A 23,491-nucleotide genomic window follows, 5' to 3' on the forward strand; every position below is an offset into this window, starting at 1 on the left:
TTTAAAGTAGACTAATAAAATAGAAAAACACAAGTCAACAATTGTAAACTGCAGCATACAGGATAATTTTCACCATGCGCTGCGACCCAAAGCACCACAAGAAGTTGTCCAACACTAAATCACTTTATCACTTTATTTCAGGATTGCATGAAAGGAGATGGGAAGTTGGGAACCTTGTCTCGGCTCCTACTACTACCTGTAGATTTATTGGGCTGATTTCCCAACCCATTGCTGGGACTCCCGTAGACCTCTAATGTAAATCCTTTTGATGGTCCCAGGGACAAGGAATGAGGGGCAACAATTAATCTTTAGTGGGGGGTACTAACACTCGCATACTACATAACAGGTTTTATTTGTTGTGATCTCGGTCTTTGTTGGAGACGTTTCCCACCCACTTTCTCCACAGATAGAAATTGGGGTGTGGGTTGTCAGATGAGCACACAGATGGCAATAAAACACTTTTGTGCTCTTTACATACGTTCTTACACTACCCATAATCCTGGCACTTGGCGTCCTCACATGATGCTTTCTCATAAGACTAAGTGATAAATCTAACTTAAAGAGAGTCTGAAGCGAGAATAAATCTCGCTTCAGACCTCATAGATAGCAGGGGCATGTGTGCCCCTGCTAAACCGCCGCTATCGCGCCGCTAAACGGGGGTCCCTTCACCCCCAAATCCCCTCGGTGCAGCAGGGGAGCGCTTCCTGGTTGGGGCAGGGCTAACCGCCGCAGCCCTGCACCACGCGCGTCTGTCAGCGCGTATCTCCGCCTCTCCCCCGCCCCTCTCAGTCTTCCTTCACTGAGAGGGGCGGGGGAGAGGCGGCGATGCGCCGCTGATAGACGCGACTAGAGGCAGGGCTGCAGCTGTTAGCCCTGCCTCCAGGAGCGACCAAGTGTGCGACCAAGTGTTGCAGTGGGGGGTTTGGGGGTGAAGGGACCCCTGTTTAGCGTCGCGATAGCGGCGGTTTAGCAGGGGCACACATGCCCCTGCTAACTATGAGCTCTGAAGCGAGATTTATTCTCACTTCAGAGTCTCTTTAAGGTGGCCACACTTGATACAATAAAATGATCCGATTTTACGGCAATTTGATAAAAAAATTCAATTTACCCCCAAAAATCGAAAGCTTTTCATCATTCGAGCAAGAAATCCGATCAGATTTCCCGTTTTTATCCGATAAAAGTAAATTTTTCGGATCAATTTTTATGAAAATTAAATGGTGTGTGGTAGATTGTCAATTTATTAATATACACACCCAAGCAATTTTCTCAGAGTTCCTAATCATTTTGATCATAATTGAGGAAAAATATAAACATATGTGTGTGGTACATTGGTCAGATTTTTGAAATGTTACAATCATTCAGAAAAATGTATTGCAATTCTTGAATTGAACAGATATTTAAAAAATTGTATGTTGTGTGGCCACCTTTAAACAGACTAAACTCCCCTAACAGCTATTTAGCCCCTTAACCTGCTGGGCGGTCTGGACGAGCACAGCTCGTCCAGTACCGCCGGAGGCTGCCGCTCAGGCCCTGCTGGGCCGATTTGGCTGAAATAAAGAGCAGCACACGCAGCCGGCACTTTGCCAGCCGCGTGTGCTGCCTGATCGCCGCCGCTCTGCGGCGATTCGCCGCGAGCAGCGGCGAAAGAGGGCCCCCCTAGCCGCCTGAGCCCTGCGCAGCCGGAACAAAAAGTTCCGGCCAGCGCTAAGGGCTGGATCGGAGGCGGCTGACGTCACGACGTCGGCTGACGTCGATGACGTCACTCCGCTCGTCGCTATGGCGACGATATAAGCAAAACAAGGAAGGCCGCTCATTGCGGCCTTCCTTGTTTATTCTGGGCGCCGGAGGCGATCGGAAGATCGCCTCCGGAGCGCCCTCTAGTGGGCTTTCATGCAGCCAACTTTCAGTTGGCTGCATGAAATAGTTTTTTTTTTATTAAAAAAAAACCCTCCCGCAGCCTGCCTGGCGATCTTAATAGAACGCCAGGCAGGTTAAAATGATTAATCAATATGAAAACCTTCAATACTTCCAATGATAGGCGCCTTTAGACACCTGGCAGCCTTGTATGGCCATGCTCCCCAAATGTAATCATGCCCCACTCCCTTACTCTCCCCTCCCTCTCCAAAGATTGACAGTGTCCCCAATGTATGTCACCCCCATACAGGGTCGGACTGGGACACTGGGGGCCCACCAAAGAAATTTCAACCTGGGTCCCACACATCCCATGATTGCGGTGAAAAAAGGGCATGGCCATGCACCGGACGGTGGGCGTGGTCATGATGTATTATGGACAGGGCCAAATGTACATGATCTTAGCAGCATTGTAATTCAGAGACACTGCTGCCCAGCAAAACTTTGCATAGAGCCCCCTCCTTCAATATAAAGTAATGTCCTATTTTGCAGAGGTTGGGACCGCAGAGGTTGCGACCGCATCGGGGCCCTTGGGCCAAAGGGGCCCTGAAGGGCCCTCCCTCAACTACAGTATTACCTCTCTATTGGTCCTGTGCTCATAATAATCACTTCTGTAGATACTTTGAACAGTGGTAATCATTAACAAGCTATTTCCCATCCCCTTCTTGCACCTCTGACACTGTAGTTGCCATTGCCAGGTTTTGGTGCGTCGTATCAATTGTTATGTATAGAGTACTTGGGGGCCCCATTGTAAAATTTGCATCGAGGCTTACAGCTCCTTAGCTACGCCACTGCTCTCAGCATGAGTGATTATAGCACTGAGAAGATAATTTTTGTGCTGCAGGCAGCAATTGGAGCTCTGTCAGACAAGGAGGGGGGGGGGGCACCAGAGACCTGGAGGTGGGGCCCACCGAGGGAAAAAACTGTACTACTGTGGCCCAGTCGAACCCTGCCCCCATATTGCCATACCCTTTCCCCAATGCAGAGCAGAAGAGGAAATGGGTTTCATTCTACCTCTATTGACATGTACTGCAGTCCCTATTGTCCTGCCAGCCTCACTCTCCTGGCGATTCCCACCTCCAAATAATCTCAGTGTCGGGATTGCAGTCAGGAGATTAATGTGAGGCTAAAATAGTCTTCGGGTAGGTAAAGAGGGAGAAGAGGGACTGCAATGTGCGAGGAGATGTAGCTATAACACCACCTGCTTTCCTTTGCCACCTTGCATAGCGGATATTGGAGGCTACTGGAGGAGCTTTAGAGAGGTCGGGGAGGCCTGTATCGGATGGAGGGAGAGTAAGAAGACCCGGCATCCTGGTTTCAAGTGCCCCTGATACCCCAGTAGTTCAGCTTTGTTCAGATATCAGCAGGCAAAGGAAGGGTAGTAGAGCTGGCCATAGTCATCTCCGTAGCACCTGCCTGCTCTAGGAACATGCTTATTGTGCCTACTGGTAAATCCAACCATGCATATACACATGCAGGCAGTCCCCTACCTACAAACAACACAAGTTACAGTTTTTTATACATACAAAGTTGTTTCAAAACATACAGTATTGTTTTTATTATTACTTATTTTTGTTGTTAAATCTTACCGTATTGTATAAACTGTTGTGTGAGAATTTTAAAACAAACTAAACAATGTTTATACTACTAGTCCGAATGCAGAGCGATCTGAAAGTAAGTCATTTATCCTCACTCCCCTATGTATAATATATGACTCGGCTTACAAACAAATTCAGTTTATAAACTCCCTGAACATAAGCTGTTTGTAAGAAGGGGATCGCCTATACATACCTAAAGTGTACCTGAGATCTAATAAAAGAAAGAAATTATACATACCTGCGGCTTCCTCAAGTCAGCACAGGAGGTTTGACAGTTTGTTATGTCTGAGGTGCCCAATGGATTAAAAATGGTACAAAGACTATAGCAATGTATGAAACAATTTTGTCACACGACTTGTAGAATTTAAAGGAAACCTGAGACAAGAACTCTGCGCATGCATGGACCAGCCGCACACACCCCCTTCACGCTCTCGGTGCCGGGAGCATTCTGCACCTGTGCAGTACTATCTGTGCAGGTGCAAAACTTTCCCGGCAACGGGAGTCTATGACGGCCTGTGCGCGGCTGGGCCACACATGCGCACAGTGGCCTGACTGGCACGAATGAAGCAATATTACTTGGGGGTATTACAGTGGAATGGAGCCACTGGGGAGGACGGTGAGGGAGGCAACAGAGTTCATGAGGCTAGAGCAGGGGTGTAAAACTCAAATACAAAGGTGGGCTGGAATTGAACACTGGAACCTAGTCGCGGGCCAACCTCAATGTCTACTGGCCACCTTCTTCCCTTATAAAGTTCCCTGGTGTCTAATGGCTCCCCTGCAATCCCTATACAGTTCCCTGGTGTCTAGTGGTCCATCTCCCTCCCCTATACAGTTCCCTTTTGTCTAGTGGTCCTCCTACAGTTCCCCGGTGTCGTGTGGCCCCCACCGTCCCCTATACAGTTTCCTAGTGTTTAGTGCTTTTCCCCTACCTCCCTATATGTCTTTTCTGGTGATCTAGGGCTTCACTTCCAATATAGCTTCCCTGGTGGTCTAGAGTGCGCCAAATATAATGTAAAGTGGGGAAACGACTTGTATTTCTATGGCTGTGTTCACACATAATAGGCGTACATTTCTGGTCCAGTCAGGTAAAACTGATACAAAAAAGGGATGCAAAACTGATGCATAACTGACAAGACCGGACAGTACTGGATTGGTTGGAAATGTGCAGATTGTGTGAACCAGGCTCGTAAAGTATTTATATGGCCAGTTTTACCAGTATAAAATAGGGCGATGTAAAAAAAAATGTTTGGGAAATGTGTGTCAAAACCTCCCCCCTCGTCCCCCAAAAATGTTTTCCATCTAGCACACTCCTCTTGTAAAATGGAACATTTGTGTGCATTGTGGCATTGGTTCATGGAAGCAGTTATATCATGGTAATATATTCACAGAGCTATTCTTCTTGAGCGATGCCATGTCCTTTCTGTTGCTGCTCCACTGCCTCTCAATAGCATTTGTCTGAGCTCATTTCTTCATCAGAACAGCAAGCCAGGGGATGTTTTTGGATTAGAGGACAATTTAAAATAAGTTTATTTTTGGTATCACTTGGAGTGCATGGCCAATACAAGGTTGCCTGAAGGTGAAGTTTAGAGGTAATGTCTAAGGATTCCCTGAGGTTTCTCAATACAGATTTACGTTCTTCTCAGAATTCACCAGGTCTGTAACTTGGCTACACTAATTTCCAAATTTTAGCTTACCTTAATACATTTAATGAAGTCATATGTCAAACCGTTTTATTAGGCAAACTCAGTCATAGGATATCAGAAAATGGAATCGGAAGGTCCACATTAAAATTTTATAAAGCTAAGTGACCAGATTAGATTTTCATCAACTGAAAAGTCCACTGAATTTCTAACTGCTGGGCAGGTCCTCTTCATCTGTCTTTCCCATTTCATAAAACAGGACAAGCTGTTTAATGGATAGACAATCAGCTTGTCTATACAGCAATGGCTCCCGTAAAGTCACCTGAAATGATCACTAATGGCAACAGAACTGTAAATTTAAAGTGTATATGCAGAAATGAACTCTGTCAAAGTTATGGCAACAAACACCTTCTCCTCTTCCTGTGACATTGCCAAGAAGCAAATAAAATGTATGTGCCTATCCCCAGGCTTGCAGTCAGTGTGTCTTGAAAATGACATTGGGCATCAATTATCTATAGCTGCAATCTGTAGCTGTGAGATGTTTTATATATTTATATATATTCTGCGTCCATGTCAGCCTGAGTGTGCAGGCAGCAAGCTGCCTTGGTTGGACAGGGGTCGCGGGCATAGATTCTAGCGCTTGTTTTCGAAACAGGCCCAACTATATGTACAGACACACACAGATTCAGGAACTTTTCAAAGTCTTGAGGGAAGAAGGAAAAAAGGGCGCATATGGCTAATAGACAAAAAGGGCGCACCATGGGCTGCAATGCAAAATATCGGCTATTGGGCGCCAGAGAAGAAATTAGGGCACCCGACAAATAGCAGTTGCAGGGATCGTGATAACAAAACTTTTCGTTTACAGAATAAGGTTTATGACAAATATTGTTTACAAATTCGTTAACAAATTAAGTTTTGGTTTAACTTATTTTATCGTTTTTAAATTTCGCTTTCAGGAGTGTAATGAGTACATTTTCGTTTTCACATATTTTATAGTTTTAAAATTCATTTTCATAACTATAATGCTTAAATATCAAGCTCATTGTATTACAAATATATCGCTTTTGGTATTAACCTTGTTTTCAGAATTATAATACGTAAATTATAGTTTCCATATTTGTTATCTAACTAATATATCGCTTTTAATATTACCGTTAATTTAAGATTTTTAATGCGTACGTGATTGTAAGGCTATTTATTCTATTACAAATATATAAATTATTCTATTCATGTTATTTGTAGTGAAGTATTTTACGGTATCAAACATATTATTGTTTCTATGTGTGTATGGGTGTTTGTGTAGTGGGTATGTTTAGGGTTAGGCACCACCAGGGGCTGGTTAGGGTTAGGCACCACCAGGGAGATTGGTTAGGTTTAGGCACCACCAGGTGGGTGGTTAGGGTTAGGCACCACTTAGGGGTGCTTAGGGTTAGGCACCGTCAGGTGGGTGGTTCGAGTTAGGCACCACCTGGGGGGTGGTAAGGGTTAGGCATCACCAGGGGGTTTTAGGGTTAGGCATCACCAGGGGGGGTTTAGGGTTAGGCACTGCTAGGGTGTCTAGGGGTTATGGATAGGTACAGGGAGGGTTCTGTGTGAGAGTAGGGCTAGGTATAGTTCCAGTACAATATTTGTAATATATACAATTTATTAAACTATGCTTATTACCACCAAGGAGGGGTCTAGAGGTTAGGGATAGGTATAGGGAGAGTTCTGTGTGATAGTACAGTTAGGTATAGTTGCAGTAAAATACCTGTAATATCTACAATTGTATTATTATGCTTAATACAAGTATAAATATTGTTTTTTGTTACAGACGCTATTTTGCAATTTCATAACCGTTATTTCAACATATTTTGCACTTGATTTCCGTTTATAATATAGAAACAAAAAATATTGTTTTAGATAAAAACGTATAATTTTGTCTATATGCTGTACCCTTTTTTCCAGATGCCTTTTTTGCACGTACGCATGGAAGATCTTCGTGAGGACCGCTGTCCACTTCCGCTAATGAGAGATATAGCTATTTAGTAATTCATCAGTAGCAAAGCTGGTAAATGACAGGATTTCCATCAACATGTTTGATTCCTAACCAAACCATACTGGGAGCTAGAGACCAGTTATTTTTTTTAACACTAACATTTTCTCATGATTATAGCTAAATTTACATTACGTTAGTCCTACCCTTACCCTTATATTACCCTTGAATAGCAATGAATGAAGAGATTCATAAAAGGTATTAATAACAGATAGCTGTAGCTTTACTAATCTGCTTTTAACCATTCATTTGCTGTAGCTCTTCCTGTACTACTCATGGAAAGGTGAGTGAGGTGGGGTGGTATTGGCCTTAAAGTAGAGGTGACCTTAGGGGGGGGCAAGTGCCCACTGCGCTTGCACTGAGAGCCCCGTTCTTCCTGGATGGCTTATGCTCAGGTGCTGACCCGCTGATTTATGTCCGGTGCATAGCACTCCCGGCCATGGGTGCGCAAAATACCACTGACCCAGCACCGACCACTGCAAGTCTGCGACAACCTCTCACAGGACTCAGGAGCATCTTATTTTGGAATTTGCTAAACAGGTAAAGACTCTACAATACCACCAAAAGAATCAGAGTCAGCCAGTAAAGTCAGGCCAACAGACATAACAAATATCACCCTGTCCCCTGGTGGTGGTGCAGAAACTGCATTAGGAGCTCCCCATTCAGCCTTGCACCCATCCCCAGCCAGTCTGGTACACACCCAAGCTCCCCAGCCAGCCACTACCTATCCTTAGCTCCCTGCCAGCCTGGTACCCATCCGTAGCACCCCAGCTAGCCTAGTACCCATCCCTAGCTCTCCAGCCAGCTTAGTACCCATCTCCAGTTTATTAGTTGGCTTAGTGGCCTATAACAAACTTAATTGTTTTTAAACAATAATAAGGTGCACTGCATTAGAAGTGGAAAAGGCCATGAGCATGGTGGTATGTTAGATGGCCTACGCTTATGGCTCTATTTGACACTCGCCCCAGGCCTCACGTAATCTAAGGCTGCCTCTGTCAGGAACCGGCCCGTGGCACGCCTGCGTATACGGTTCCCGACTGCGGGTTTGATCAGATTAAGTGGGGAACAGCCTTATTTAACCACTTCAGGACCACAGTCTTTTCGCCCCTTAAGGACCAGAGCCTTTTTCTCCATTCAGACCACTGCAGCTTTCACGGTTTAATGCTCGGTCATACAACCTACCACCTAAATGAATTTTACCTCCTTTTCTTGTCACTAATACAGCTTTCTTTTGATGCTATTTGATTGCTGCTGCGAGTTTTACTTTTTATTATATTCATCAAAAAAGACATGAATTTTGTCAAAAAAATGACTTTTTTAACTTTCTGTGCTGACATTTTTCAAATAAAGTAAAATTTCCTATACATTTGAGCGCGAAAGTTATTCTGCTACATGTCTTTGATAAAAAAAAAACCATTCAGTGTATATTTATTGGATTGGGTAAAAGTTATAGCGTTTACAAACTATGGTGCCAAAAGTGAATTTTCCCATTTTCAAGCATCTCTGACTTTTCTGCGCACCTGTCAGGTTTCATGAGGGGCTAAAATTCCAGGATAGTCCAAATACCCCCCAAATGACCCCATTTTGGAAAGAAGACATCCCAAAGTATTCAGTGAGAGGCATGGTGAGTTCATAGAAGATTTTATTTTTTGTCACAAGTTAGCGGAAAATGACACTTTGTGACAACAACAACAAAAAAAAAAGTTTCCATTTCTTCTAACTTGCGACAAAAAAAAAATGAAATCTGCCACGGACTCACTATGCTCCTCTCTGAATACCTTGAAGTGTCTACTTTCCAAAATGGGGTCATTTGTGGGGTGTGTTCACTGTCCTGGCATTTTGGGGGGTGCCTAATTGTAAGCACCCCTGTAAAGCCTAAAGATGCTCATTGGACTTTGGGCCCCTTAGCGCAGTTAGGCTGCAAAAAAGTGCCACACATGTGGTATTGCCGTACTCAGGAAAAGTAGTATAATGTGTTTTGGGGTGTATTTTTACACATACCCATGCTGGGTGGGAGAAATATCTCCGTAAATGACAATTTTTTTATTTTTTTTACACACAATTGTCTATTTATAGAGATATTTCTCCCACTCAGCATGGGTATGTGGAAAAATACACCCCAAAACACATTATACTACTTCTCCTGAGTACGGCAATACCACATGTGTGGCACTTTTTTGCACCCTAACTGCGCTAAGGGGCCCAAAGTCCAATGAGTACCTTTAGGATTTCACAGGTCATTTTGAGAAATTTCGTTTCAAGACTACTCCTCACGGTTTAGGGCCCCTAAAATGCCAGGACAGTATAGGAACCCCACAAATTACCCCATTTTAGAAAGAAGACACCCCAAGGTATTCCATTAGGAGTATGGTGAGTTCATAGAAGATTTTTTTTTTTTGTCACAAGTTAGCGGAAATTGATGTTAATTGTTTTTTTTCACAAAGTGTCATTTTCCGCTAACTTGTGACAAAAAATAAAATCTTCTATGAACTCACCATACTCCTAACGGAATACCTTGGGGTGTCTTCTTTCTAAAATGGGGTCATTTGTGGGGTTCCTATACTGCCCTGGCATTTTAGGGGCCCTAAACCGTGAGGAGTAGTCTTGAAACCAAATGTCGCAAAATGACCTGTGAAATCCTAAAGGTACTCATTGGACTTTGGGCCCCTTAGCGCACTTAGGGTGCAAAAAAGTGCCACACATGTGGTACCGCCGTACTCAGGAGAAGTAGTATAATGTGTTTTGGGGTGTATTTTTACACATACAGATGCTGGGTGGGAGAAATATCTCTGTAAATGACAATTATTTGATTTTTTTTACACACAATTGTCCATTTACAGAGAGATTTCTCCCACCCAGCATGGGTATGTATAAAAATACACCGCAAAACACATTATACTACTTCTTCTGAGTACGGCGATACCACATGTGTGACACTTTTTTGCAACCTAGGTGCGCTAAGGGGCCTAACGTCCTATTCACAGGTCATTTTGAGGCATTTGGATTCTAGACTACTCCTCACGGTTTAGGGCCCCTAAAATGCCAGGGCAGTATAGGAACCCCACAAGTGACCCCATTTTAGAAAGAAGACACCCCAAGGTATTCCGTTAGGGGTATGGTGAGTTCATAGAAGATTTTATTTTTTGTCACAAGTTAGTGAAAAATGACACTTTGTGAAAAAAACAATAAAAATCCAATTTCCTCTAACTTTTGACAAAAAATAAAATATTCTATGAACTCATCATACACCTAACAGAATACCTTGGGGTGTCTTCTTTCTAAAATGGGGTCACTTGTGGGGTTCCTATACTGCCCTGGCATTTTACGGGCCCAAAACTGTGAGTAGTCTGGAAACCAAATTTCTCAAAATGACTGTTCAGGGGTATAAGCATCTGCAAATTTTGATGACAGGTGGTCTATGAGGGGGCAAATTTTGTGGAAGCGGTCATAAGCAGGGTGGCCTCTTAGATGACAGGATGTATTGGGCCTGATCTGATGGATAGGAGTGCTAGGGGGGTGACAGGAGGTGATTGATGGGTGTCTCAGGGGGCGGTTAGAGGGGAAAATAGATGCAATAAATGCACTGGGGACGTGATCGGAAGGGGGTCTGAGGGGGATCTGAGGGTTTGGCCGAGTGATCAGGAGCCCACACGGGGCAAATTAGGGCCTGATCTGATGGGTAGGTGTGCTAGGGGGTGACAGGAGGTGATTGATGGGTGTCTCAAGGTGTGATTAGAGGGGGGAAATAGATGCAAGCAATGCACTGGCGAGGTGATCAGGGCTGGGGTCTGAGGGCGTTCTGAGGTGTGGGCGGGTGATTGGGTGCCCACAAGGGGCAGATTAGGGTCTAATCTGATGGGTAACAGTGACAGGTGGTGATAGGGGGTGATTGATGGGTAATTAGTGGGTGTTTAGAGGAGAGAAGATCTGCGGGCGATCTATTGGTGTGGGTGGGTGATCAGATTGCCCGCAAGGGGCAGGTTAGGGGCTGTTTGATGGGTGGCAGTGACAGGGGGTGATTGATGGGTGGCAGTGACAGGGGGTGATTGATGGGTGATTGACAGGTGATCAGTGGGTTATTACAGGGAATAACAGATGTAAATATTGCACGGGCGAATTGATAAGGGGGGGTCTGAGGGCAATCTGAGCGTGTGGGCGGGTGATTGGGTGCCCGCAAGGGGCAGATTAGGGTCTAATCTGATGGGTAACAGTGACAGGTGGTGATAGGGGGTGATTGATGGGTAATTAGTGGGTGTTTAGAGGAGATAAGAGATGTAAACAATGGATTTGGGAGGTGATCTGATGTCGGATCTGCGGGCGATCTATTGGTGTGGGTGGGTGATCAGATTGCCCGCAAGGGGCAGGTTAGGGGCTGATTGATGGGTGGCAGTGACAGGGGGTGATTGATGGGTGGCAGTGACAGGGGGTGATTGATGGGTGATTGACAGGTGATCAGTGGGTTATTACAGGGAATAACAGATGTAAATATTGCACGGGCGAATTGATAAGGGGGGGTCTGAGGGCAATCTGAGCGTGTGGGCGGGTGATTGGGTGCCCGCAAGGGGCAGATTAGGGTCTAATCTGATGGGTAACAGTGACAGGTGGTGATAAGGGGTGATTGATGGGTAATTAGTGGGTGTTTAGAGGAGATAAGAGATGTAAACAATGGATTTGGAAGGTGATCTGATGTCGGATCTGCGGGCGATCTATTGGTGTGGGTGGGTGATCAGATTGCCCGCAAGGGGCAGGTTAGGGGCTGATTGATGGGTGGCAGTGACAGGGGGTGATTGACGGGTGGCAGTGACAGGGGGTGATTGATGGGTGATTGACAGGTGATCAGTGGGTTATTACAGGGAATAACAGATGTAAATATTGCACGGGCGAATTGATAAGGGGGGGTCTGAGGGCAATCTGAGCGTGTGGGCGGGTGATTGGGTGCCCGCAAGGGGCAGATTAGGGTCTAATCTGATGGGTAACAGTGACAGGTGGTGATAGGGGGTGATTGATGGGTAATTAGTGGGTGTTTAGAGGAGATAAGAGATGTAAACAATGGATTTGGGAGGTGATCTGATGTCGGATCTGCGGGCGATCTATTGGTGTGGGTGGGTGATCAGATTGCCCGCAAGGGGCAGGTTAGGGGCTGATTGATGGGTGGCAGTGACAGGGGGTGATTGACGGGTGATTGACGGGTGATTGACAGGTGATTGACAGGTGATCAGGGGGGATAGATGCATACAGTACATGGGGGGGGTCTGGGGGGGGGGGGTCTGGGGAGAATCTGAGGGGTGGGGGGGTGATCAGGAGGGAGTAGGGGGCAGATTAGGGACTTAAAAATAAAATAGCGTTGACAGATAGTGACAGGGAGTGATTGATGGGTGATTAGGGGGGTGACTGGGTGCAAACAGTGGTCTGGGGGGTGGGCAGGGGGGGGTCTGAGGGGTGCTGTGGGCGATCAGGGGGCAGGGGAGGGGGAAATCAGTGTGCTTGGGTGCAGACTAGGGTGGCTGCAGCCTGCCCTGGTGGTCCCTCGGACACTGGGACCACCAGGGCAGGAGGCAGCCAGTATAATAGGCTTTGTATACATTACAAAGCCTATTATACTTGTTACATGCGGCGATCCGGGTGCTAGTAACCCGCCGGCGCTTCCGAACGGCCGGCGGGTTACAACGAACGGTGGGCGGAGCCAGTCCCCGGCGGCTGATCGCGTCACGAATGACGCAATCGCCGCACAGACACTCCCGCAGCCGCCCCCGCCGATGGGCGTATTGCGGTCGTTTGGGCCCGGTCTTTGCCGCCGCCCATCGGCTGGGGGCGGTCCTCAAGTGGTTAAGCTACAAACAAGGCTGGAACCCCTCAAACACTTCCCGCTGCCACCACTAGCGTTGCTAGACACGTCCCCTCAGCTGTCGAGGGCTAAACACGCAATCTGCATTTTCGTATTTGGGTCAGCTTTGCGCTTAGGCCGAATACGAGAACGCCACGCACCCACACACACAGTACAGTTGTACAGTAACACAGCACAATCAGACAATGATTTGTAATGCAAGTTACACTGTCGTGCAGCAAAACCACTAACAGTCGTTCCGAACGATACGGTTAGGCTTCCCACTCGGCTGTCGAGCGCAGAAGTGCCCCATACACACAATGCAATTACAATTTCATATGGTAGTGTTGCTCAAACATACAATTAGGCATGGACTTATACACAGCTACACTGCAGTCTCCTCTAGGCTATGAGTGTTAGTTTAGTACCGCAGAAGTCAAGCTTATTAAATAACGATTTAATATTCCATAAAAACATAGAACAATGCAGAAAATAATATATACAGAAATTACAAAAACAAAGTAAAAAAGTTACAAAAATAAGAGGTTACAAAGATACACACCAAGCAATTTGCTTACCAAAAATACAGGAATCCAGATAGAAGAACCTTGGACTTTTGTGGACGGACACAATTCTGGTTAGACCAGGAGTCCACTAGCTTGGGCCAGGAGACCAGCTGCCGCTACCGTCAGAAAAGGACTGATTTGAGGTAGCTGTCCCCTGGTTTTTATAATGAAATATTCGCCCCGAGGCTGTAAGCCTGTGTGGACGGGGGGGAGGGGGGGGGGGGGGGCTAGATTTAATTACATCCTCAGTCATAATTGGATCCCCAGAGATCTAACATCCACCTGTGAAAAATGTACAATAGCCCACATACATGAAAAGACTTCCAATAGATGTAATTTACAGGGTATAGTTTGCACCTCCAGCAATAATTCAATTTCCTCACAATGAAATAGTGTTTAACACACATGTCAACTTTTGGTGCAGCTACTCTTCCTGACTTAGCCTACAGTTCTTCACTTCCTCAACAGAAGTGTAAATGTTTCAAGTGTCAAGGACTTCAACACTTCACTTCTGCCATTGTCTGATTACCCAAGCATTATTCACTGAAGTCCTCTTTAGATGCAAATGTAGGTCTTTGAAGTTCCCTGACTATGTCCTGATTTGTATAGTGGGACAATAGGGCTTCTAATTAGCTCCCTGCTCTCAGAGAAACTGAGGGTAATTGTATTCCACACTGTCACACAGACAAGTACAGCTTCCCCAAAGCCAGATGATGACCCATACATACGCATCTGAAGTACATAGCAGTCAGGAAAATGAAAATATTATCCTTACATCATAAGCACCCCAGTATATTCCTGACAGCCTCTGCTTAAAGCATATGTGTCCCCCGGCAACAGGAGTGGTAAACTTAATAGTAAAGGGGCTTTTAACCTATATCTTATTTATGTAAACCCCCTTTAAATCTTTTTATTAGGTAAAATAAATAGGTAAAGATAATAAGCTTAACAATTTACATAACTGGTTCTATTTGATCAGGATGAAGAATCATTTCAGAGACCAGGTCTTGGAATTTTTTTGGGTTAACTCCTTTTTCTGGAATTCAGCTTCTAATCTATCTAGTAGTAAGTTTATGTAAACACTCTTGTAGTTCACAGAGTGAAAAGGCTGAGGGAGAGATCCAGTTTGAAAGAATACCCATTCTGATTGATAAGGTATTAAAGCTCAGATAACTTCTTACTTTTGAGAGGCTGTAACTGATATAAACAATGGAGTAAAGTTATGTACACACACTATACAAAAGTTGGTAGAAGTGACCAACAAACAACAGATTTCGCTGTATCGAGTGACAATCATCACAGAAAATGACAATGATGAGAGATCCATATCGGGCATTTTTCCCAACCCATCCAGCGGATAAACTCAGGCTATGTGTGTACAGTGTAGTTGAAATGGCATTGTCCTAACTAATGCACAAGTCATGTGATGTAATGTCGATTCCACTTGCACACAGTATTTAAATGCATTTGCAACATTGGTGTGCCGATAACATACCTAATATACTAGCGTATAAGCCTAATTTTTAAGCACAAAAAATGTGCTCAAAAGTTACCCCCCCCCCCCCCCCCCCCGGCTTATATGCAAGTCAGTGAAACAAATCGGATGCTGGAGCAGGTTTTGTTACTGACAGAAGAGTGTAAGGATCCTGCACTAGTGATCCTGCTCTTGCCAGCTGGTTCCCTGCTGTGTCTGTTCCCCCCATCTCCTGCAACATGGTGTGCAGAGTGCAGGGCCGGTCCTGGACTTTCTGCTGCCTGAGGCAAAGATCGTAAAGGCGCCCCCCCCCAATATTTCTACATAACATGAGCGGCGGCCGGCGCCAGCCAGCCTTATCATCATCATCGACACGTCGGCGGCGCTCGCTGCTCAGTGACTGACCGTGACAATCAGCCGCAGCCAGGGCAGCAGAGCGGGCGGCAGCCGCCGCCATCAAATCAGCAGGCTTAGGCACTAGGCAGCGTCACCAGCATGCAGCCTTGGAGGAGACAGGAGAGGCCGCAGAGCTCAGAGTCATCGGACTCGGAGGCCGGCGGCAACAGTGCAGTTTCTAGGCTAAAATGCACCCAGGGCGAGGGTGTAAAAATTGCGCCCCCCCCCGGTATAGGTAACCAGCTATAGGTCCCCCTCGAGTATAGGTGGCCAGGCATGGGTGAGCCAGTAAAGTTGCCCCCAGTATAGGTTAGCCAGGTAGTTGCCTCCAGTATAGGTAGCCAGTATAGTTGCCCCCAGTATGTTAGATAGGCAGGCACCCCCCCCCCCCCGGTATAAGTTAGATAAGTAGGTGCCCCCAGTACAGGTTAGCTAGGTAGGTGCCTCCAATATAGGTAGCCAGTATAGTTGCCCCCAGCATGGGTTAGATAGGTAGGTACCCCCAGTATAGGTTAGTTAGGTAGGTGCCCCCAGTATAGGTAGCCAGTATAGTTGCCACCTGTATAGGCTAGCTAGGTAGGTAGGTGCCCCCAATACAGGTTAGATAAGTGCCCCCAGTATAGGTTAGATAGGTAGCTTCCCCCCAGTATAGGTTAGATTAGGTCGCTGCCCTTCAGTATAGGTTAGATTAGGTAGGTGCCCCCAGTACAGGTTAGATTAGGTAGGTGCCCCCAGTATAGATTAGATAGGTAGCTGCCCCCAGCATAGGTGAGACAGGTAGCTGCCCCCCAGCATAGGTTAGATAGGTAGCTGCCCCCCAGTATAGGTTAGATAGGTAGCTGCCCCCCAGTACAGGTTAGATTAGGTAGGTGCCCCCCAGTATAGGATAGATAGGTAGCTGCCCCCAGTACAGGTTAGATTAGGTAGGTGCCCCCCAGTATAGGATAGACCGGTAGCTGCCCCCAGTATAGGTTAGATAGGTAGCTGCCCCCCAGTATAGGTTAGATAGGTAGCTGCCCCCCAGTACAGGTTAGATTAGGTAGGTGCCCCCCAGTATAGGATAGATAGGTAGCTGCCCCCAGTACAGGTTAGATTAGGTAGGTGCCCCCCAGTATAGGATAGATAGGCAGCTGCCCCCAGTATAGGTTAGATAGGTAGCTGCCCCCCAGTGTAGGTTAGATAGGTAGCTGCCCCCCAGTGTAGGTTAGATAGGTAGCTGCCCCCCAGTATAGGATAGATAGGTAGCTGCCCCCCAGTATAGGTTAGATAGGTAGCTGCCCCCCAGTATAGGTTAGATAGGTAGCTGCCCCCCAGTATAGGTTAGATAGGTAGCTGCCCCCCAGTATAGGTTAGATAGGTAGCTGCCCCCCAGTATAGGATAGATAGGTAGATGGCCCCCAGTATAGGTTAGATTAGGTAGGTGCCCCCCAGTATAGGATAGATAGGTAGCTGCCCCTAGTACAGGTTAGATTAGGTAGGTGCCCCCCAGTATAGGATAGATAGGTAGCTGCCCCCAAAACAGGTTAGATTAGGTAGGTGCCCCCCAGTATAGGATAGATAGGTAGCTGCCCCAAAAACCGGTTAGATTAGGTAGGTGCCCCCCAGTATAGGATAGATAGGTAGCTGCCCCCAAAACAGGTTAGATTAGGTAGGTGCCCCCCAGTATAGGATAGATAGGTAGCTTGCCCAGGTAGGTGCCCCCTCATAATGGCGGAGGGGGGAGCCGGAGCCGCGGGGAGGGCAGCCCGACCTCTCCCTCCCTCTCCCCGGGCCGCCCTCCATGCTCCCCCCTCGGACTTTAGGCAGCAGAGTTAGCGCGCAGGGAAGCACTGCTGTACACAGCCTGTTACTCACCTCCCTGGATCCGATCGCCGCTCCCGCCCTGCTGGTCTCCTCTCTGCCTAGCCGGCTGATACACACGCGGCTGCTTCCTGTGTAAACAGCGACTACATTGATATATACTATATCAGCGGCTACATTGCAGAGAGGAGACCAGCAGGGCAAGTCCGAGGGGGGAGCATGGAGGGTGGCCCGGGGAGAGGGAGGGAGAGGTCGGGCTGCCCTCACCGCGGCTCTGGCTCCCCCCGCTCAGTCACAGCCACTTCATCTGGTGCCGCCCCTCCACTTCCTGCCGCCTAAAGAACCCGCCTCACCCCGCCTCATGGGCGGGCCGGCCCTGGTCACAGCCACTTCATCTGGTGCCGCCCCTCCACTTCCTGTCGCCTGAGGAACCCGCCTCACCCCGCCTCATGGGCGGGCCGGCCCTGGCAGAGTGCACTGCTCAAGACTGCCTGTGTCCCCTGGCTTGGGAAGTGAGTGTGCAAGCAATGTATCAACGGTTCAATGATAGGGGATTCTTCCTGTGTGGCAATGCTGTGTCTCATATCAATGATGCCATCTAGTGGCATCTTGAGACACAGCTGTATCAACCTTGGGGCACATCTGGCTATGGGGAGGTGGGCTGACTTGTACTGGGGGCACATTTGGCTACTATGGAGGAGGTTTTACTAGGGAGGGGCTTATACGCGAGTCAATCACTTTTTTCCCTGGTTTCTGAGGTAAAAGTGGGTACCTTGGCTTATACACGGGTCGGCTTATATGCAAGTATATACAGTAGTTGGAAACACTCGTCATTTGTCTTTGTCACTGGTACAGTTGTTTCCACGATATTTGCCATTTGTTTGTGGCAACTTCTGTATAGTCAGTGTATGGACCTTAACAAGGTAAACATAGCTTTGCCTCAGGGTAACACAGATAGAACGGCATGAACATCAATGTGAAATTCTATAAAATTGGATTATAATTCACAACTAGATTAAATCTGGTTTAGAGACGGAGCATTTTGGGCAATTGTCTAGGGAATGGATGGGGACAGGAGTTTTCTTAATGTTATACTGTCTCCTTAAATTAGCTTATGTTAGATTATTTCCATATCATTTTTCATTAACCATGCGCAGCACGGTGGCGTACTGGTTAGCGATCTTGCCTTGCAGCGCTGGGTCCCCGGTTGGAATCCCAGCCAGGGCACTATCTGCATGGAGTTTGTATGTTCTCCCCGTGTCTGCTTTTTTATATAGAAAATGTTGTTGTAATGATTTATTGATTAACACAACCTCTTCAGCTTTCTATACACAAGACAGTGCTCTGTAGAGCTTCACCATTCAAGATTTTTCCCGGAATATGAGGTCTTCTACAATTGTCTGTTTCTCCTGAATGAGGGCTATAACTAATTTTAGTTTCCAAGCATTTTTATTTGTCCTGGGATTTAGGCCCGTTATTTTCCAGGGAGACTGATAGAAGAAAGAGATAAAAGTAGTATGCCGGTGTCCATAGATGATGGATATACCGTACATAAAATGTACTGCAAACTCCTTTCACCGCTCTGCCATCTTGTGTAGTTTGTAGACTAAATCAAGTGATTAGGTAGTAAAGCAAATCATAACACCAGTTTAGGTTTAAAGGAAAACATTCTCTTTTGCTGACAGCATAGTAATACAGATAAATAAATAAAAAAAGAACAAGAGGCAAAAAGTCCAAGGAATGTCACTTCCTTAATTCTAGTGGAAAAAGTGAAAACAGTCCACAAAGACAGTCTTGGAATCATGTTTTAGGGACTATTTCCACTAGTTTTGGATCAGTTCTACATCAGTTTTTCTGCATCCAGATTTCTGGATGTGCCTATTTACCGCCTGTTTCCATTACACGCGGATTCTGGATGCAGAAAAACTGACTCCAATGAAAGCCTATGGGCCTGTTTCTACTAAACGCAATTTGCAGATTTCTGCATCATGCATTGTTTCCCATACAATGAACACATTAGAGGAAACAGGTCTATAGACATTCATTGGAGTCAGTTTTTTTTGCATTCAGAATCTCATGCAGAAATCTGCAACATGCCATCCATAATTATTCTGCATCAGAAAAATTGCGTTTAGTGGAAATGGGTCCATAGGAAATGGGCATTCATTGGTGTTAGATTTTCTGCATCCAGAATCCGCATGTAGTGGAAACCGGCCCTTATTAAGGAGAGATATGGCTTTCTTTAGGTTCCAAATACTTAACCCCTTATTTTAAAAAAAAGTGTCAGGGAAGGCAGCATTCTACTTTCAAGTTAGGGCCCGTTTCCACTAGAATCTGTGCGATGGGGCTACATCGCCGCTGAAGCCAATTCACGGCAAGGGAAGAGTTTCCACTGCGTGCATGTTGTGCGGAGTGATCCGAGCTGCAGATTCTCGCATGGCTGCATCTGACGGCAGCCGAGTCCCATCCCTTCAATTGACTTCCGCATCAGGAGATGCGGAAGTGACGCAGGCGCTGGCGAAAGTGATGCATAGCTGCATCACATCACTTTCGCCAATGGAAAAGGACCCTAAGTTTCATGAAGAAACAGAAGTCTTTCTACATGCCGACTCCACTTTCTCCACAATTTTTTTTTTTTGTGATTTTAAACATAAGCCATTGTAATGTTGTTATAATAATAATAATAATGCTGCATAGTATTCCTATGGAATTTAAGTAGATCTGGATCTGACTAAATCGTTTGTCATGTCTTCTACATTGGTGTAGAAGCTAGATCATAAATGTGAATGGGGGGGGGGGGGGGGGCACATAAACATGTCTAGTATCTGGAGATGCCTGGCAAATACAATTAATATTTTAATATGAGAAGAAGAAAAAATGTCGAAGTAATGTAAAGTCATGTCCTGTAAATGGTCTCAGTTTTAAATCTGGGCCAGGACATTACCTGCATAGAGTTTGTATTTAGGGTGCTTATATATGTGTCCAAAAAACATGCTGGTAATTGGCCTTAGATTATGGTAGCGTTATTGGGCAATAATTCCTATGGTAGTGATTAGACTGCAAGCTCCTCTGAGAACAGATAGTGACATGACTATGTACTCTGTAATGGAAAGATGGCAGTGCTATAGAATTAAATAATAAGAATATTACTACATGTCCTATCTCTATATGCTGTTTGGAAAGAGATTTCAGAGGACAGATCCTTGCGTACATATGATCGCAAGGTGTACGACTATAAGGATGTCAGCAGTTTGGCCCAGTGCACACCAAAAACCTCTAGCAGATCTGCAAAACACTAGAGGTTTTTGTAGCAGATTTCAGAGCGATTCTAGGCATGTTTTCGACACATGCCTAGCGTTTGTTGGAGCGTTTTGGTGTAGCAGATTACAAATATTGTTACAGTAAAGCTGTTACTGAACAACTACTGTAACAAAAACGCCTGGAAAACCGCTCTGATCTAGCGTTTTTCAGAGCTGTTTTTCACTTTCCTATTCTTTAACATTGAGGCAGAAACGCCTCAGAAATCTAAAAAATGCTGCAGCTAGAGTTTGCGTTTGTGGAAAAAATGAACCGCTCTGGTGTGCACCATCCCATTCACTTTCATTAGCCAAGCGGTTTTCCCCCTGCAAGCGTTTTAAAAAACGCTCCAGAACCGCTCTGGTGTGCACCAGCCCTTTGAGTGGAAGGGTGCAAAATGAAGAAGAAATAATTACATTTTGCCTAGAAATTAAGAAGTTGATCATCACTGCCTGCATAAGGGCTCTTTCACACTAGAGGCTGCGGTAGAAAAGGCTGAAAGTCAGCCTTTTGCTTAACGCCAATACATAGCGTTTTCAAAGCGTTTTCAAAGCCCTTTGAAAGAGTTTTACAGCCCATATGAAAACGTCCTTTTTTTTTTCTTCTATAAAAATAAGTAAACAAGATAGCTGTAAAACGCTTTGAAAAGGCTTTGAAAACGCTGAAGTTGGCGTTTTCCATTGACTATCATTGAAACGCCAACAGCCAACTTTGGCTGTTAACAGCCCTGAAAAAGCTCCTGGGAGCGTTGAAACGCAACGCTTCAAAACGCCGAGTTAGATGTGAAAGGTAAAATGAAAGTCTATGGACTTTCTTTTACCTAGCAAAACGCCAACTTCAGCCGTGGCGTTAAAACGCCGAAAAATCCCTCTGGTGTGAAAGGGCCCTAAAAGATTACCGTTATATATTTCTTATTGCACACACTTATCAGGCCTGGATTTACCTCACAGGAGCCTACAGGCACAGATGTCCTGGTACCTTAGACTTTGCCCTCCATGAACCTACAAACAGGCATGGGCTCACGAGTCGCAAGGTCTCGAATTTGCGATTTAAATGAGGCTTAATTGCCTCAGGTGTGCGGCTGGTAGAGAGGAGGCTACTTACCCATAAGTCCGCTGTCTTCTATGTGTTTCAAACGTCTTGCACGTGTCCTATTGGGCATGTGCAAGACTCACTACCGCACACTTCCTCCTTACAGCTTGAAGGAGGAAGTGCACGGTAGTGAGTCTTGCAACGCATCCAATAGGACGCGTGAAAGACGTTTGAAACACATTGAAGACAGCAGACCTATGGGTAAGTAACCGTCTCTCTCCCAGCCGCACACCTGAGGCAATTAAGCCTCATTTAAATCACGAATTTGAGTGCTTACAGACTCGTGAGCCCACCACTACCTACAAACCCCCAAACTGCACCGCAAGTGTGCTGACTGGCCCAGCTGTCACTTATCCCTTACTTTCCTTGCCCATCATAGGTTGCTACAGGTGCCCCTTAGTATTAGGTAGCCAAAAGTACTCTCAATATTAAGTAGCTAGAGGTCCTCCAAGTATTAGGTAGCTAGAGGAACCTCAGTATTAAGTAGCTAGAGGTGCCCCCGACTGAAGGGAGATCTTGTGAGTGGAATGCTAAGAGCCGGGTGAGTAACCTCTCATCAGGACTTTGGGTAGGGAGGGAGGAAGGGAGGCACTGGGGAGGGGAGTGAGCCACCCTTACATCATCAGGCACTTATAAGCACATCATCAGGCACCTATACAGTGCCTTATGGTAAAGCCGGCCCTGCTGATCATTTATCCCTAATTTATATGTAATTTACAAAGGAATACCTGGACATCCTGCAGTGTTTGGATTATACAACAATACATTGATATAAAGTGTGGCCTGTGGCCATATTAAATTCTTTTCTGCACAGAGCACAGCACAAAAGGTAAAGCTACTTGCAGGCTTGTTGGAGCCATTGGAGTTTCCACTACTTCTTACTCAGCAATGTCACTGCATGTTTAGTTGACTAATAGAATGATATTCATTGTGTACAAATCATCTAATAATATTGAAGTGAACTTTTACCTGGAATAAGGGGAGGTTTCCTAATTTTGTGTGGAATTCTACTTTCAATGCACCCAACATACTTTGCCTGGTTAGTTAGCTGATAGTTGCTACACCCGAGGAATTATCAATGTCTGTATGACACTCAGGCAGCTGACGTGTAGTTTTTTTGTTTTGCATAAGAATATGATAGAGTTTTGTTTATGAGGGAACACCAGACAAATCTCAATGGACTTTCCTCATTCACTGCTTCATTTGCATCACATTGCTGGACATTCGCCTGAAGTGATCTTTTTAAACAGATGTGTCAGACAGTGTCAAGGTTACTGCTAGGGCAGTGATCTGCATACTTGGTTCTCCAGCTGTTAGGGCACTACAAGTCCCACAGAGCATTGCGGGAGTCTGACAGCCACAGATATGGTTCATAAAGGCAAATGCATTGTGGGACTTGTAGTTCCTTAACAGCTGGAGAGCCAAGTTTGCAGATATAAAGGTATATCTAGGGTATAAGGCTTACTCCTAGGGTGTAAGGCCTACTGCTAGGGACTGTGGCTTACTGCTAGGGTCTAAGGCTTATTGCTAGGGTCTAAGCCTTACTGCTAGAGTCTAAGGCTTACTGCTAGAGCCTAAGGCTTACTGCTAGAGCCTTAAGCTCAACACACACCATACAATCTTGGTTGTACAGATTTACCACATCTATGTAGTATAAAGGCCAACAGATTGAAAATACCTTGAATGATCGATTGGATAAGCTCTTCTACTACATGAAAGTGGTAAGATTGAACAACCAAGATTGTATGGTGTATGTTGAGCCTAAGGCTTACTGCTACGGTCTAAGGCTTACTGCTAGGATCTAAGGCTTACTGCTCTGGTATAAGGCCTACTGCTATGTTGTAAGGCTTACTGCTAG

At 45.7% G+C, this 23,491-nt stretch overlaps 1 protein-coding gene across 1 annotated transcript in view; it reads right to left on the reverse strand.

Moving 5' to 3' along the window:
- The window catches only part of LOC137563691 (caveolin-1), a 97,297-nt gene that overhangs the window by 56,522 nt on the left and 17,284 nt on the right, over positions 1–23,491 (reverse strand). The window lies entirely within an intron of this gene.

This window comes from Hyperolius riggenbachi, chromosome 3, assembly GCF_040937935.1.
Source record: "Hyperolius riggenbachi isolate aHypRig1 chromosome 3, aHypRig1.pri, whole genome shotgun sequence".
Lineage (NCBI taxonomy): Eukaryota > Metazoa > Chordata > Amphibia > Anura > Hyperoliidae > Hyperolius > Hyperolius riggenbachi.